Source organism: Octodon degus, unplaced genomic scaffold (assembly GCF_000260255.1).
Source record: "Octodon degus isolate 3935 unplaced genomic scaffold, OctDeg1.0 scaffold00052, whole genome shotgun sequence".
Lineage (NCBI taxonomy): Eukaryota > Metazoa > Chordata > Mammalia > Rodentia > Octodontidae > Octodon > Octodon degus.
In genome coordinates this window covers 8,145,018-8,161,135 of record NW_004524628.1, presented here as the reverse complement: position 1 = coordinate 8,161,135, position 16,118 = coordinate 8,145,018, and the positions used below count along the sequence as shown (strand labels likewise).

At 49.7% G+C, this 16,118-nt stretch overlaps 1 protein-coding gene across 2 annotated transcripts in view; it reads right to left on the bottom strand.

The window, feature by feature from the left end:
• Window positions 1-16,118, bottom strand: part of Il1rl1 (interleukin 1 receptor like 1) — an 85,306-nt gene that overhangs the window by 66,013 nt on the left and 3,175 nt on the right. The gene's annotated exons all lie outside the window — the stretch shown is intronic.

The window sequence follows — 16,118 nt, the reverse complement described above, 5'->3', positions numbered from 1 at the left end:
ATATATATATATATATATTCTGTATATTCTGCCACATACGCACACCCCAGCAGCCTGACACACTAACAAGTATCTGGAAACTCGTGGCCAACACTTTCAGCGCCTTCTCTACTTGCAGAGAATCAGATGTAACTTGTGTTAGTTCCATGATATCTCAATAAATTTATTATTAAAATATTTATGCAAATTTTCCTTTTCCTGATGTATACATTCTTGGGTGGCCATGTGTGTGTGAGAGTGTGTGTGTGTGTGTGTGTGTGTGTGTGTGTGTGTGTGTGTGTGTGAAAGCAGGAAACAGAAAAAGAAGAGGAGGGGGAAAAAGAAAAGAAGGAAGAAGAAGAAGAGGAAAAGCAAAAAGAGGGCAGAAGGCACTTCGGGAAGGCAAGACCGCTGCGCGAGGTCACTGTGAGGACCCATGACGCTACCTCGCAGTGACGTCACAGGCCTCATGGAGATCTGGACTTGTGGTCAGAGTCAGGGGCATTAATGTGCATACTCCCACTGCACAAGACCGACTCCAACTGCTGTCCCAACAGACAATCCAGTTTGTTCAGCAACTTCAGGGGAAGGGAGTCCTGGAAATCACACAGTGACCTCTGGCTTTAACTCGCTGGTCCTCTGGAAAGAGTGCACTGATGGAAACTTTCCAAAAGATTTCCCAACATGTTTTTTGAGGACTCTGTGGAGTCCAAGCTTCCAGCACACAGAAGGTGCCTCAAAGAGACATACAGAAAAAAATTCTTCCTCACAGGATACAGAGAAGAGTTTGCTCCCCAATTAAAGCTACTAATAAGAGCCCAAGCTCAGGACCTCTTCCTAAAGGGCAGGCAGTGGGGCAGCCCAATACATAGAAAGGGACACTTTCAAAGAAAACTGACATAGGACTAAATTGCTCTCTGCATCTATCTTGATGGAACTGACAGGTATTCAGTTTGCTCAGCAACTTCAGGGGAAGGGAGTCTGAACTAGACAGCTGAAGGTCAACTGAAAGTCAAATGAGACTACATGATTCCCACACTGGAGAATTACACTTAATTTGATTTCATGTCACTACACCCGTGTGTAGACCAACACTCATCTCTCCTCAAAAACTATCCCATTAAACAAAAGCAAGGTAGAAGGCATCACAATCCCTGACTTAAAACTATATTACAAAGCTATTGTGATAAAATCAGCATGATACTAGCAAGAAGAAGAAGAAGAAGAAGAAGAAGAAGAAGAAGAAAAAGAAAGAAAGAAAGAAAGAAAGAAAGAAAGAAAGAAAGAAAGAAAGAAAGAAAGAAAAGAAAAACAGACCTGAGGATCACTGAAACAGACTAAAAGGTGCAGAAACAACTACAAATACACTTGGCCACCTTATCTTTGACAAAGCGTCCAAACATGTTTACTGGAAGAGAGCCTCTTTAATAAGTGGTACTGGAGAAACAGGCTTTCCACATGCTGAAAACTAAAATTAGACCCATGTCTAACCCATATACTGAAGTCAAAATGAATCAAAGATCTCAACATTAAAAGAGAAACACTAAATCTCCTAGAAGAGAAAGTAGGTAGAAATATTGAAGATGTAGGGATAGGCAGAGAGTTTACGAACAAAAACCAAACTGCATGGGAAGTACTTTAAAGAATCAACAACTAGGGTCTCATTTTTTAAAAAGATTTTGTACTTCAAAAGAAATCACCAACAGAACAAAAAGAAAACCCACAAACTGGGGGAAAAAATTAACAAACTGTCACTCAGACGAAGAACTTCTATCTAAAACATACAAAGAACTAAAAAAAAAAAAAAAAATCAGGTTCCCCAAATTGAAAGGACTTAATCCAAAAATGGGCATCTGAGATGAATACATGCTTCTCGGATGAAGAAGTAACAAATTACAAATAAATATTTGTACAAATGTTGAATATTATTAGTCATTCAAGAAACACAAATTAAAACAACACTGAGATTCCATCTCATCCCAGAAAGAAGGGCTATCATCAAGAAGTCAGCCAATAGCAAATGCTGGAGGGCTGTGGGGAAAAGGGAGCCCTTCTCCACTGCTAGTGGGAGTGTGGACTGTTAATCTATTGCGGACATCCGTGTGGAGTTTCATTAAAAAGCTAGGATTATAGGTTTCATTCAACCCAACTGTTCCCCTTCTGGGTATTTTCCCAGAATTGAAGACATCAGACCACAATGATACATATGTGCTCACATTTATAGCTGCACTATTCTAATAGCTAAATCTTGGAGAAAACCCAAACGTCCATCAACCAAGGAAGGGGTTAAAAAGATATGATAGTTTTATACAATGGAGTATTACTCAGCTATAAGGGTGGATAAACCCAAGGCTTTTAGAGGTAAATGGATGCAACTAGAACCGTACTCATAAGTGAAATAAGCCAGACTCCCATGCTATGCCCCAATGTGTAAACATTGCCTCCCTGGTGTAAGAAAGTGAAAGGGCAAATAAGAAATTGCTCAAAAGGAAAGAACAACTGGGATGAGGGAAAAGAGAAAAGAACGGAAATATACATATAATTTATATACACAAATAGATAAGATCGTTCTACTACTAAGTTCTGTTGACTCACTGAAAGGAGAATTTTGCTTTTATATTGTTTGATAAATTTTATAAGCCTATATCTTGTAATTTGAGCAACTACTTTAAAGATAACAATATGGTATATAATAACCTTTGTTAATTTCTAACTTATTTTGAAATTTTGTATCATTATTTTGGGTTTTTTCTTCTCTTTCTAAAAGAAAACTTTAGCCCATGAATTTTAAATTTCTATTGTCCATGAAGTGTTGCAGAACTTCACGCTAACACTTTTTTTTTTTTTTTGCCAGATCTCAGGTGTTGTAATATCTTTCTAAATTAAATGTGTTTTTTTTCTGAATATGAAATGAAATATACAGTGTTTTTAAAGTAGAATAAATATAAAAGTTATACATAACCTACTATATATTATATAACATGTAACATAATAATATCCATAGACTCTCATATGAACGTCATATTTATGGACATGAAAAATGTAAAGAAGAAATGATAATCCCCCTGACACACCCTAAGGAGTGTCAGGGAAGAACTCTCCCGTGAATTCAGTCCACCTGCCCCAGGCAGCTCTGCTCAGAACCAGGAGCGGGTCACCGAGTGGACCCAGCCTCGCCAGGATCCCTCCCGACACGAGGAGCTCCACATGGCCTCTGCCACCACTACAGAGCTCACAGAGGACAGCAGCGCTGCACAAGGGGCTGCAGCTCCCAGCTGCTCTCCCTGAGACCGAGAGCCCCGCCCGGGTGCCGGCCCTCCCCAGTCCTTCCTTGGGAGGAAGCCCTACCTCCCACCCACCTGTCGTGGCATGGGCAAGCTGCCCCCAAGCTGCGTGTCTCCTTCTCGGCGTAGTCCTGCTGCTCAGCTGTCTGTGGGCTACTGCACCAGAAGCCACTGGAAGAACAGAAAGAGGAACTCGGGAGATGTGAAGCTTCCCTGTGTCCTCTGATTTCAGACTCTCTGTGAGTCCAGTCGTCAGTGGCTTGCATCTGCCCTGCACCCTTGGGCTCCTTGGAGAGCTCTCGGTCACCTCCTAACCATGGTTCCTGCATCATCCCTCCTCCATCTCCAGCAGGGAAGGTGCTGGAGCTCATCGGGGTCCAGCTATGGGACACCTATGCAAGATCTGCTCCTGAGCTAATCACACTATCAACTTTAAGGGCACAGGACTGGAGAGAAAAGCAGAACCCCTACGTCCCTCCCTCAACAGCGCTTTGGAGCTGAAAGCCCTTGCGTTTGTAACCTCCTGATCACCGGCACAAGGAAAGCCTGCATCTGTCATGTAAGAAGAGAGAGGGTTGGGGAGAGGCAGAGGGAGAGATACCAGGGGTCAGAACCTCAGAGCCATCATCCCACCCCCGCAAAAAAGTCCTGCTGGTCTGTTAGACTCCAACCAATCTCATCAGTAACAGAAGAGGAACAGGGCTAGGCAGTGTGTTCAAAAATTACAGAGAATGTCTAAATATATACATTTTAGTATACTGCAGTAGAGACACATTGGCATATCTCCCTCCAAATTCCCTCCCTTGCTTCAAACACACTTATCCCGTCGTTCCTGCCACTCGGAAGCAGCTCTGAATCCCTCTTTCGAGAGGGTCTGTAGGTGTGCTCTTGTAGCTGCATAGCTGCCCTGAGTTGATTACAGACATTTACCTTGCATGATCATGTTGACTTTGGCACACAGCCAGAAGTCACCTGGTGCCAGAGCTGGGGAATATGGCAGGTGCCTTCCCCTGGGTGGCACTTGGCCACAGTATTCACTGTACTTTTTCTCACCGCATAAAGACACTCACTAAAGAGGACTTCAGAACTCCTCCAGAGCATGGCAAGAAGAGGGGAGCTGTGCATTTGAGGCCAGGGGAAGCATCTGAGGGGGATGCACAGCAATGTGTATTTTACTACCATGAATTCTCTTTATTTGTCATGGAAGCATTCACCATATTTTGTACTACACGCCATAGGTACCTTCTAACACTTCCCAACTCCTCTTGGCTGCTCACTGTGCAGAGAGGTCGGCATCTGTCCCAAGGAGGAGGAGGAAGGCTGCAGAACAGTGAGTGGCTGCCAGCCCCTCCACTGCCTTCACACCCTTCCCTCAGGGCCCTGGAAGGGAGGCAGTGTTGGGCTGCGCTGTCCTGTGGGGCTGCCCTCCTCGTCCTCCTCCTGTTCCTCCTCTTCCTCCTGCTCCTCCTCCTCATCCTGCTCCTCATCCTCATCCTTCTCCTCCTGCTCCTCCTCCTCATCCTTCTCCTCCTGCTCCTCCTCCTCGTGCTCCTTCTCCTCCTCTTCCTTCTACTCCTCCTCTTCCCCCTGCTCCTCCTCTTCCTCCTGCTCCTCCTCCTCTTCCTCCTGCTCCTCCTCCTCTTCCTCCTGCTCCTCCTCCTTCTGCTCCTCAGCCTCATCCTTCTCCTCCTGCTCCTCATCCTCCTCTTCCTCCTCCTTCTGCTCCTCCTCATCCTCCTTCTCCTGCTCCTCCTCCTCTTCCTCCTGCACCTCCTCCTCATCCTCCAATGGCCAGGGTGTCTCATCTGGAGAGGTGGCTCTGCCCCATGAATGGAGGCGAAAGCAGCCTGAGCTCTCCTGCGGGAGGGGCCGTCAGGAGCCAAGCTCTCTGGCAACACTGCAGTTCCCACTGACCCAGTGTGCCTGGCTCTGAGGCTGCAGGATGGTTTGTGTTCCTGGTCTACATGTGGCCTACATGGTCCCGGGTAGTGGAGTCTGAGGTTTCGTGCAGAAGGCCAGCAGGGCAGGTTCAGCACACATTTGTCACACCGAGACACCATCATCATTGTACCTAGAACCAATCAGAAAGGCGCTATCCCAGATGCTTCATTTAAATCTGGCACTGTTCAGAGAACCAGTCCGAAGATGTTCTTTGCAGTCTTTCATTTGCATGTGGGCACAGCCAATCAAAAGACACCATACCTGTTCCTCCACTTACACACAGCAAAAGCCCAAGTGCGTTCTTCAATTGGACAGTTCACACACAGCTGGTACACATGGGTGTCTGACAGGGTGCTGAGCCCAGTGCCTTACTCGCATGAGTGGGAGGTAACCCGGGAATTTGGACCAAAAGGCCCTCAAGGACCTCCCTCGTCCTCGAGGTCGTTGTGAACCTTTCTCCTGCCCGGCTCTCCCGCGGCAGAGCGCACTTCCTTTCTACCTTCAACACACGTGCTCTCTCGCTGTCTGTCTGTAGGAACAAAGCCCCACGGCACACTCTCTGCAGCACATTAGCACCTCCCTAACCCAGGGATGCCGATCAGTGTGGGCAACACAGATTCAGAAAGCTCTTCCCCGACCATCCGGCCGGCTCTTGGATCTTGTCCCCAGGAGTCGTATTCTCTTGCTCCTGGGAGAGGTGTTAGATTGGGGTCCTGAGCCTCTGGTCGCAGCACCTGCACCAACAGATTGATGTATGGCCTTGTTGTATGCGTGTTTCTCCTTAAATACACTTTATTTAGTCCACATGTTGTACTCACTCACACTGAACTTGCGGCCCAGAGCACCGCTGCTTGTGGCCCTGGGAGGCGGGCTTCAAATGCTTTCTCTGGACAGCCGGCGCAGCCTTCCGGGCTTTGAAATGCTACACAGCTCTTCAGCACTGTACTTGGGGCTGAACACATGAGACGTGTGCATGAAATTTCAGGCTGCCCTGCCTACCTCTGGAAAGACCTTGTTCATGGAATAGACCAGAGAGAAACGCAGTGCAACTTCTCTAACCTCAGCTGGGGACAATCCAAGTGTTTATATCTCTAGGTACATCCACGCAGGACCCCAAAAGCCCATTTATTGTTTGATATAAGAAATTTTCAGGGCTGGTGAGATGGCTCAGTGGTCTAGGGCACCTACTTAAAACAAGCTTGGCGGAGCAGAGGGGCCACGGTTCAATCCCCAGCACCACATGCCAGCCAGCCCCGCCCCCTGGTGGGCTGAGCTGGCCACACACACACATAAATAAATAAATAAAATTTTTTTTTTAAAAAAAAAAAAGAAATTTGCAAACTTCAAATACAGAATCCACGAACAAAGCACTCCATGGCACGTCCTGAGAGCCCACCCGCTTGTTCCAGACCCACACAACAAGGCTTTCCAAAGGCCTGAGAAGATGCCTGTGTGGCCTGGTGGAGGGAACAGAGACAGAAAATGCAGAGCAAGGGAGCCCTGGTGAAACCCTCCCAGCTGGAGACCTCACCCGGGCTGCCGACCTCTCAGCCTGGCTAACGGTGTCTGTCTGACAACTGTGGTTCAGGCTTGCCTTCTCCTGGACAGGAACCCCATCCTCCACCTCTCTGTCCCCTGCTTCTGTTCTCAGGAGGGGACCTTTCAAATCTAGTTAGTAAACATAAAGAATGCACACTGTTCCCAGGAAACTGCCAGGCCAGAGACACCTGAGAGCCGACATCCTCTGGGGGCCCACCCCTCTGACTTGCAAGGACAGCAGCAGCCGGGCTCCTGAGTGCGGGCTCCACCCACGGTGACTTCCCCTCCAGACTTGCCTGTGTCAGCAGGTTCACGACAAGGCCACAAGTGGGTCTGCCAGGGCCTTCATTGCTGCAGCTGCTCCCCTCCCAGAGACTAGACAGTGAAGTGTGGAGCCCCCTGGGGGTTCCAGTTTGGAGGCAGACACCCTCTTCATCCTGTTTCTTCTCTAGGAGCTGTTGCAAAAGCCCAGCACACAAAGGCTGGGGTGCTCAGGAAGCGGGGCTGGCAGCACTGGGGGAGAGGCCCATGCAGTGCCCTCTTTAGAACAGAAAGGACACAGGAGGACACCTTTCACAGGTGCACGGCGCCAGCAGTGCCCTGAGCCTCTGGCCCCATTGAAAAGACAAGGCTCTGTCCACATGCAGGCCAGACCTGGACTCAATGGTCAGCTTGAGCTGCCTCTGTCCCTGACAAAGGGACGAGCTGGGGGCGAGGCTGTCATTGAATAAGGCCTTTTGATATATCAAATTTCTTAAAGCAAAACAAGTTCAGATTTTAATCAGATTCTTAGGGTTTCTACCTGTAGTTTGATAAAATTGCTGGTTGGCTTTAGCCACTTTACCCCACTGCTCTTAAAGTTGAGGGGAGGGCTGGAGGCAATTCGTGTGCCATTTTGCGCTCCAACAACCTTTCCCCTGCACACGATGTGTCTTCCCCGTGATTCCCAAGGAGTTCCCACGCCTCCACCACACATTTCCCCTACCGTTCTCCGGTTGTTTGCGTGCGGGCTGCAGCACGCAGCTGTGGTTTTCTACTGCCACAGTGACTTCTAATTGCTGACTGCAGGATGCTCAGAGCTAGACAGTCCCTCTGTGAGCAAACTGTGACTGCCCAGAGCAAGGCTTACAAATCAGCTAATATTTATAGGATCAAAATAAATATCAAGGAAGGCCTGCGGGGGTTCCAGGTCTCGGGCTCAGGGCCTCTCAGCTGGGCAATGCCTGGGTTGCGCTCATGTAACAGGGACCGCACGCTGCATTGCTTCTGACAATGACGGACTCAGAGAGCCAACCTGTGGGTTCAGGCCCTGGAGGTGGCTGGTTCTTACCTTAGAGCAGATAAAGAGGCTGAATAACTTTACCACACCGTAAGTCAGCTATCTTTTGGGGTTGAGATTTGAAAAGAAAAATAAGAAACCTAAAGAAAATTCTGAAAGATTTGGACTCTAAGAATGCTGTGGGTGTGGACGCTGAAGAAGAAATGGTGTTTGGAAAATAAGATAATGAAGCAGTTGCTGGTCCTGCAGTCAGAACAGGTGCAGCATTAGGGCGTCCATTTGTTTCTTAGGAGAGGTCATGTGGACAGGGAGAGGAGACGGATTTGTGGAGGAGGAGGCGGTGACCTGAAGGACAGGCCTAAGCTTTGCAAAAGGGAAAGGGACACACTGGACTTAACTGTTCCCAAAGATCAGGGAGAAGTCGCAGCCCCCGGGACAATGAAGAGAGAGACACGGAAGACCTTGGGGTGCCTTGGGGTGACCGCCAAGGAGGGATCCCAGGGCCGGGAAAGGAAGCGAAGCGCTGTCCTCACCACAACATGATTCTGCACTCAGCAAGCTTGGGCAGGCTCCACGACAGCCGTGCCAGGTGGGCAGTGAGGATGAGACGCGGGTCAGGTAGAATCTTTAAATGTCCTTGGGTGGGTCTCACAGTTGCAGAACCTACGTAAAAAGCTGCCTTGACACATGCTTCAAGGGATGTGGCGCGATGGGTGAGGGTCCATAATAATGATACATGTTGGAGTAAGTGCGCGTGTGTGCGCGCACGCGCGCGCGCGCGTGTGTGTGTGTGTGTGTAGAACTGCAGCCAGGATAGGACTCCACCTCTGACCTATCCTCCCAGCCCAAAAAAGAATTCTTTAATGGAAACATGTGTTATCTAATTTTTATCTCAAGGCAAGAATCCACATTCATTTTCCAAGGCCTTCGCGACGGCCCTTGGAGGAAGACTCCCTTTTGTGGCTGTCCACTGTGCCGGCAGGTGCACTTCCAGTCCTCGGCTGCAGCCGCAGACTGCCCCTCTGTCATGAGATGGCACCAGTCCTCACTGACAATGGCCTCTCATTCATGTACAGTGAGGCAGCTGCGCTTCCGCGCAGCCTGAGAGGCCATTAGGCCCGAAGCATCAGGAAGCTACTCACAGAATGCTGCCGGGGATGTACGGAAAGGCTGTTTCTGCCTCTCGTCTATCACCTGACCCCCGCGTGTGCGCGAGGCAGGACAGCTGGAGAGCGTCAGTGAGGGATCAATGGGCGACCTGTGTCGGCTGATGCTCACCTGGGACCACAAGCACGGGAGGTGGCAGTGCAGAGCTTTCGAGGGCGTCCATTTGAAAATCACCTCATCCCGGAGGCAGGCTTTCTAGGGGCTGGGGACTTGGAACTGTGGCTTCCTCAGGAAGCCTGTGAAGTGTGGACAGGCGTTTAGCAGTGCATAACGGGACTGACAAGACATAGGACTTTGAAAACAGTTTCCAAAGTGAACCTCAACACGCTGAGCATTTTCTATTAAAGGAAATTGGAAGATCTTTGACACTGCTTATAATAAAGTAGTGTGACTGTCCCTTGTTTCTCCGGCACTCTATCCCCCAAGCTATTTGACTTTAAAAATCCTTGCAGAAAGAAAGAGAGAGAGAAGAGTGAAAAATCTAAAATTTCATTAATGCAGGGAAAATTAAACTCCAGAGAATGGTCGGGATTAACAACAGGCAGGCTGTCCTCTGGCTGTGAAGCCCTACGTTTCCCTTAGGGATGATTCCCTGTACCTCTGAACAGCTTGCAGCCCTCCCGGCTTCCTCCTCGCCTGTGAAGAACTTCAGTTCTGAGCCCCTCTTGGACAAACATGCATAATTTTCTTTTTGAAAATTCTTAGATAATCACAGCCAGGGCACACATCTTCCAGGAAAAGTGGAAATGAATTGTAGCCAATCAGGCATCTTGCAAAGACCAAAGATATCGTCTCTTAAGCTGCCTGTGTGGGCATTCAACTGAGATCCAAACACTAGCTTTTTTTCTATGATTCAAGCAGCTCCTGAACTCAAGACACTCCCTACTTCCTCAGGCCCAAATACAGCCCCACAACATCTTCTGAATGTAATTTGGAGTGGGGGTGGGAGGACCTTACATCTGGAAGGGACAACTGTGGTTCAGACCACAGCAGCTGCTAGTTATTGAGATCTTTCCACGTGACAGGCTCAAAGTCATGCTCAGATATCAGCCCATTGGGTGCTAAAAACAGCCCCAAGATTAAGGTGTTTTGCGTGGGAAACGGACAGATAAATGTGGACACAGGATCACAGCCAATGAAGTGCAGATGCCAGCCCCTGCTCCTAGCTGAGAGCACCCATCTGGTCTCTGGGCTTGCCCACCATTTCTCATCCGTCTCTAGGGGAGTGACTCTGGAGCAGGTAGGAAGGATGTTAGGGGCCAGTCAAACACGTTAGCAGAGCAGAATTCTGTCACTCCACCTTGTTGCCTTACGTTGGCAAGTGACGCCCTCAGACCCTGAGTAGGTCACAGACTTGGCAGCAGCTCACGAGTGTGCTCCCTGCCCGCCAGGACTTCGCACGCCAGGACGGATGCGCGGCCAGCATCTGCAGAGACAGACACAGTGTCTCGAAACATGTGCTTCAAGAAGCATAAGGACCATGACCCCTGGGACAGATGACCCCAGAAACGCTTTTCAAAGCACAAGGTCGCTTTTTCCAGAAATAGCAGCAGGCCTCTGAGTTAACCAAGTCAGCATTTTCTAAGGCTTGTTGAATGCAGAGCATGTTGAAATAACAAGGCGCTGATGCAATCCTGAGAGAGGCAATGACATAACTCACGCACCAAGAAGAAAGCCTAAGTAGAAATGGCCTGTCGGATGAATTGAGTAGCCCAAGGAAAGCGGAAAAATAACTCATAAAGTTTTTTGTATAACAATATTTAAAAATTAGATGAGTGAAACTGTTCTTTTTAGAAGAATAAAAGTATGACGACTCTGTTGAGATTGCATGACCAGTGTCACAGATCCCAAGGGTCTTTAGAGAGAAGTGAAAAGAGCAGTCTTCAGGAGGTGGGAGGTTGGGAACCAAGCCTTGCAGGAGCAGCAGGACCCTTGAGCACCCGCTGCTGTCTCCAAGGAGGGCTGACCATCCTTTAAAGGAAGATTATCTAAAGCTAAGAGAACTGTATAAATGAGGTTTCACTTTTCCATTTTCCTTTTTTTTTTTTTTTTTTTTTTTTTTTTTTTTTTAGGGAGGGGTCTACAGGGTGTTCAGGTTCTCACTATTAGATCAGACTCATAGTGACCCACCTGTTTACAGCCTCCCAAGTGCTGGGATTACAGGTGTGTTCCTCGACACCCAGTCTCAATTGCCATCTCAGTGTACCCCAGGAGCAGAGCCAGCATGGCAGGCCTGGGGATCAAACCCCCAGCCCCTGCACTCGCTTGTAGGTACTTTAATCCGCTGAGCTATTTGGCTCGTCCTCCATTTTACTTTCATCTCAAATACATAAGATAAGCCATCATATACACAGTGGTGTTAGTTTCCCTCTGGAAAAACACAGAATATTTGAAGGATAATAGTGATCTCAGGAATTGTGCTTGGAAGGAAGGAGTTGCATAGAGAAAAGGGATGAGCATGTGGAACACTGCAGGAAAGTCTTCACCTGGCCCCACAGGGAAATGAAAGGCAAACTCGCTCCTGAAGGAACACAAGGGCCAGGTGAAGGCCCCCGCCCTTGGGTCACACAGAGCGTGGACAATCAGGAGCTGCCAGCATGCAGCTGGAGTGTCAAGTGGGGACCTCCCATAATGGCCTCTCCAAGAAGGAAGGGCTAGAATCAGGGGCCTTGACGCTAGCATGAAGAAGGAAGGAGAAATTGTATGTTCACACTTACAAATGAAGTTCACTGGGTTTGTTAAGTTATTTCATTTCAGAAGACCAAGAGCAGAAGTCAAGCAGCTCTGGAGCGAGGGACGTGGCGGGGCTCTCCCAGGGAGCAGAGGAGGAGGATCTGTGAGAAGGGTAAAGCCTGGCCGGTCTGATCTTAGATATGCTGATTTTGAAATGTTGTCTTTACATCAAGATCCTAGAAATAAAATCCAGCTCAATTATAGGCTCACAGGCACAGGGTTTTTCAGGATATGAATTGTAGTGAAAGTCACAAGGGTGGCTGAGGTCCCTTCAGGCAGAAAGAGGAGAGTGGAAACAGTAAGAAGAGAAGGATGGTGCCTGACTGAGAATCACAGACTTCTAAAACACAGAGGAGAAAGGGCACAAAGGAGAGAAAATCAAAATGTTGAGCGTTTCAGTCACCTTCTCCTCACGGAGACAAAACATCCTCCATCCACAGCTTACAAGGAGCTTTCGTTTTGGCGCATGGTTTTAGGACATCGGTGTGTAGTAGGCTAGCTCCAAGGCAGGAAGGGCCTAGCGGAAGGGTCTGCAGGAGGAGAGCGGCTCATGCCATGGCAGCCAGGAAAGAGAGAGAAGGGAGGAGCCGGGGAGGGTGCTGAGCCCCAGGGGGCCACCTTCAACAACACCCCGCCTCCTACTAGCAGTTCACCTCTGAGCTCTCCCATGAACACAGCTGCTAGCCAGCATAGCTGCCCCCTGATCCAGTCACCTTGAAAGCCCAAAGTCTGAATATGTGAGCATGTTGGGGACATTTGAGATCTAGACCATAAGAGCCACTGTGGTAAGCGGCAAGGCGGGAGAGAGCAGGGAGACAGAAGCCAGGGGTGGGAAGAGCTGTTCAAGGGCAGTGTGCGAGGACAGTGGCTGCCAGCTGTCCCCCAGCACCCTACAGCACCTGTGGGTTCTTACATCCTGTATATAAATTGTAATGCATATAAACCACGCACATCCTCTTGCATGTTTTAAATTATCTCTAAAGTACTTGCAATGCCTATGCAATGTGCACAGTTATTACACTATAATTTTTAGAAAATAACAACAAGCAAAGTCTGTGCATGTTCAGTATAGATAAATTTTTTCTGACCATTTTGATTCCATCCACAGATGTGCGGATGACAGATACAAATGGCCACCTAAAGCAACAATGCTGATACTAAGGTAAGAAGACAAAAGAAGCTCCTGCTAGCCATACAAGCAGTGGCCAGTGCCCTGATCCACAGTGACTTCAGAGACTCAAGAGTGCAGTGGCAGGACACAGGGACTGAGAAAGGATGGCAGGAGCACGAACCAAGCTTGACCAGCTTGGCTGCTCGGAAGTGGTGAGACAGACTGATGCTTCCCAGCCCAGCTCCAGAGTCACGAAGAGGATGGGGTGGGCCCCTTGCGCCCCCAGACACGGCTCCCTGAGGGCAGAGCAAGGCCGTGGGAAGTCAAGAAGAGCCACAGAATTCTCTGAAGAGTGTTGGGGTGAAGGACGACGGCTTACAGGAACAGGAGCTGTGCTTTCTGCTTCCCCAGCCTACTTAACTCCTATTGAGCTTTCAGGGTTTGACTTAAATGACTTCCTTGGGAACTGCCCAGGTTTGTTACTTTTATACCTTTCCCTTATCCTAAGTTCCCAGACCCAGGAAGTTTTTCCTCTTGTGCCACCCTTCACACATCTGTCTGTCCACCTATCCATCCCTCCATCAACCCTTCCATCCATCTACCTACCCACTCTTCCATCCATCCATCCATCCATCCATCCATCCATCCATCCGTCCATCTGTCCATCCATCCACACATGCACCAGTCCATCAAGCCGTGTGTCCACCCATCTGTCCATCCCTCCAGCTATGCACCTATGGGTCCTTCTATCCATCTATTCATGCATTCTCCAAGTCTGATTGGGAGCCAGGCCCAGGGGCTTCAGGCAGAGGAAATACCCTGTGTCAAGGCCTGGCTGCCCAGTCCCTGGAGGGTGCCAGATGCAGGCAAGTTTCCAGTTCAGATGAGCAGAGAGCAAAGAATCGAGAAGTCGGGCCATGCCAGATGGTGTCAGGGGTGCGGCGGGGGCTTCAGTGGCTGTTTGAAGAGCTTTGCTACCTTTTGCTCCAGTTGAGGTGAGCTCCTGTAATGATTGGAAGAATGCCTCAAGTCTTAGGCATGTTACACTGCCTGACCGAGTGAGGTGCATGTCCCAAATGCAAGCAGGGGCTCATGAGACAGCTGGGCACTGCCGTGGACATGTAAATGGCAGACTGGATCGTGGTGGGGCCGTAAATGGGCACATTCTGTATATAACTTGAAGATAGAGCCGGCTGCATTTGCCGCTGGATTAGATTTGGATGTGAGGCAAGGAAAGGAGAAAATGAAAAGCCCACGTTTTCAGGCTGAGCTAACAGCCGCAAGCAGGAGAGGTTAGAAAAGATGCTCCCCTGTCAACAATTAATTCTGAGATGTCCATTACCCATCTGGATGGCAAGGTGGAGTCGCTGGGGGAGGGGCCCCGGTCAGAAATATAAGCTTAGGCCTCAGCAGGGTAGTGGCTTCAAGTAACTAAACTAGAGGAGATCACCAAGGTATAGACACGAACAGAAATGAGCCTGGGGCCTTTGCACATTAAGAAGCTGAGGAGAAGACAAGAGCTTGCAATGGAAACTGAAGAGACCAGAAGAAGCCCAAGCGTGGGAGCAGAGTCCGGTAGCTGAGAGGGAAATAGTTAAATAGGAATGCTCCACTGTGCCCTGCCCTTCGAGCTGTCCTGGCAGCATGAGCCATGGAAATGAATCTCCAGGTCAAGCGGCATCCCCGCTTGAGAAGCGAATGGTGGGGCGTGTCTGAGCTAGATTTGAGAAAGAATGGGAGAAGTGAGGACAGTGAGTGCACAGAGCAAATGCAGGGCCTCACCCCAACAGAGATGAAAGGGAAGGAGAGGCTGGAAGGGAGGCACCCGCTTGTGCTCTATGGAGAGATGATAGTACGTGTGTGGGCTTCTTGGCGAATTCCTGCAGCAGGCGTCTGAGCGGTGAGACAGCTCCAGACTGTGAGCCCTGTGTTCTCAGAGAAACAGGAAGAAGGTGTCCAGTGGAGAGACAGGGAAGAGCTGGAGAAGGTTCCACAGAAGTCTGGGCCCTGGGGTCTTGCTGAAGACGGTGGGAAATCCTTGGAAACTGAGAGTTCCGAGAGCGAGGCTGGGTGAGAGACAGACTAAGAATCGTTTCCTGAGGGTGCTGAGGTGGTGGGAGATGAGGGTGAAGGAGGTGAAGGGGTGCAGCATTCCAGCTATAGAGCCAAATGGGGACAGGAGGGGTCAGAAGCTGAGCCCTTAGGCCTCATGGCTACAGACAGAGAGCAGTGGGACCAGGAGGTGGTCTGAAGGCGGGCCTGGAGGCAGCAGAGACCACCTTGCACTGGCACCGCGACTCCCCTGGCCCCCATTAAAGGCTTCTCTCTGAGCACTGAGGTCCTCCCAGTCAGGGAAACCAACAGGCTGGCGGGCCTGCAGGCCACCCACCCTCTGTGCAAGGGCCATGGGGGTGACATTCCAAAGTCATTCCCAGATGCAGCCTCCAGAGCTGTCCAGAGGCAGGGGGGCGGGGACACCATCAGCAGTCCTGGGTGGTTTCCCAAGTGCAAAGAGCCAAGCAGGAAAGCACAGGAGCTTTTGCGGGGCATGGGGGAGAAGGAGAAGGAGGGAGCATTTTGGGGACAAGGCTGGAAGTGATGAGTGTGGTGTCCCAGTGTCAGGGAGTGATGCTGTTTGCCACAAATTAAGTGAGGCCAGTAGGGTGGGGCAGAGACCTGGCCACAGGGCTGGGCACAGCTGAGGGCAGAGGGGCAGGGCAAGGTGGCGCCCACAGCCCAGCCCAAGAGAGCCCACCAGCGCTCGGCCTGCATCCCACCTGCCCCAGCACAGTCTTTTCCAGCCTCCTTGGCTCTCCCACTCCATGTCAGGACGCAGAGGAGAAAGGCAAGAGGTCAGGGGGTGCCGCGCTCCGCACTGGCCCTTGAGACCACTCTTCTCACTCTAAGTGCAAGCCCTGGTTTGCGTCCGTAGGACAAGCAATTAAATCTCTTTATATTTAGATAAATGTTTCATGTTTCAAGCCAAATCTCTGTGCCCTCAGCAACCACCACTCAGCTTCCTGTGTCCCTCGGGTACCGTGCTAAGTGGGGTCCTGCAGTGCACATTGTCCGCGCCTGGCTTAGG